Raw genomic sequence first — 2,046 nt, forward strand, 5'->3', positions numbered from 1 at the left:
TCTCATCTCATGAGAAATTCAAATTCTCATCTCATGAGAAATTCAAATTCTCATCTCATGAGAAATTCAAATTCTCATCTCATGAGAAATTCAAAATCTCACCTCATGAGAAATTGAAATTCTCACCTCATGAGAAATTGAAATTCTCTTCTCAGCACCAAAACACAACGAACACTTCATAGACGTCGGTTAATGTACTGATCAATGTCTATAATACCCTTAGAAGTCGGTTAGTGCAATGTCGAACGTCTTTATAGACGTCGAACGTGTCACTGAAGCGACGTCTATAAAGATTTCCAGCAAACCTTGGAGGTACTTTGTAATGAAATTTCACATTAAAAGTCATGGATGAAAGTGTGATATCAATGAGCATAGCCCTTACAGCGAGACAATTTAAAACATGAGCAAAGCAACATCAATTTCAATGTTTACAATAATCCATGCTTTCTTATATGGTCCTAGAGTCCTCTTCATTTATCCATGGCATTTGCAGAGGCTAACTCACGGCTTGCCACAGTGCTGGATTGACTTTCGTCAAACTTTAAACATCTTGAATCGATCAAAGACTGCACTTTAAGCTTTAGAGCCCTGCATGTCTCTGTTGAATGCCCACACGCTCCTTCGTGATAATCACATCTAGCATTTATGTCATACTTCTTTGGGTAAGGAGGTCGTATAGGCCTGGTGGGACAAACCTCTATGAGATTATTGCGGAGAAGATCTCGTAGTAGCTCTGTATAAGTCATGGGGATATGAGCGAAATTGGCGACTTTCTCTTTCCGATTGTAATTTCTCCGCTCAATGGCTTGATTGGACTCATAGGAATATGACATTTGAGGATAGGCGGTACAATGCGAATTAGCCTTTGGTTCTCTATTCTTCTCATGTATGGGACCATACTCATTTAAACTCGTTACCAGATCTGAGCCTAGTGCAATTTTTCCATTTCTTATGCCACTTCAACCCTTTCTCCAATTAGCACTATATCAGCAAAACTCGAGGAGACGTTGCTTATCATGTACTCATAAAATGGTGGTTGTAGAGTATTCAAAAATATGGTAGTCATCTCCTTGTCAATCAGAGGAGGTTCTACTTGAGCAGCGATTTCTCTCCACCTTTCATGGCTAGAGGAGATTTTCCCATTTTTGGTAATTCAGCTAGAGGCATAGGTCTCTTGCGTGCTTGAGCCGAATATTTCCACCCAAAAAGGGAGATAGCGTAAAACGCAAAGAAAGCAGAGTTGACTTTTGTATTTTCATTCTTTTTTTTTTCTTTTTTTTATTATATCTTTTAAATTTGAAATATAAGAAACAAAATTAAAAAAAAAACATTAAAATAAAATAAATAAAATATAAAAATAAACAGAAAAAGAGAGAAAATAAAATAAGATAAAATAACATAAAAATAAACAGGAGAGAAAATAAATAAATAGGTAAATAAAAACGAAAAAAAAGGATAAATACAGAAGATTAAAATATTCGAAAAAGGGAAAGGAAAAATAAAAAACTTTTTTTTATTTATCTGTGCTTTTAATTTTTTACTTTTTTAAAAAAAAAAAATTGGACTATCCGGATGAAATTGGGTGTTGACAAAAATGAATGTAGAAGGAGACCTACAACATCGGCTCGTAGAATGAGTCACGATGGGTGTCGCGACCCATACAAATTTGATTGCATATGAGAAATGCAGTATAGCTAGGGAATGACCCCTAGGTCGTCTCCCAAAGACCAATTTTGCGGTTCGAGAATCAAGTCTAACACGAAGGGGGGGTTGAAAAGGTTTTTCAAAAATTAAAGAACTCAATAAAGACACCATAGTTTATTCTGGATTTTGCTTTCACTATTTTCCATTAAGCATATATTTTCTTCCTCATTAAAATCGCTTGAGCTTGAGGAGTTTGATGTAGAGCTTGAGTCAGACACTGTTAGCTTATCCACATNTATGACTTCATTATAAGTGAGTCTTAAAAATTTCCACATTTCCTGTGCACTTTTATAAACAGAAACTTTGGAGAATTCATTAGGGGTTAGTGCAGATAAGATTATA

This window comes from Vigna radiata, chromosome 10 (genome assembly GCF_000741045.1).
Source record: "Vigna radiata var. radiata cultivar VC1973A chromosome 10, Vradiata_ver6, whole genome shotgun sequence".
NCBI lineage: Eukaryota > Viridiplantae > Streptophyta > Magnoliopsida > Fabales > Fabaceae > Vigna > Vigna radiata.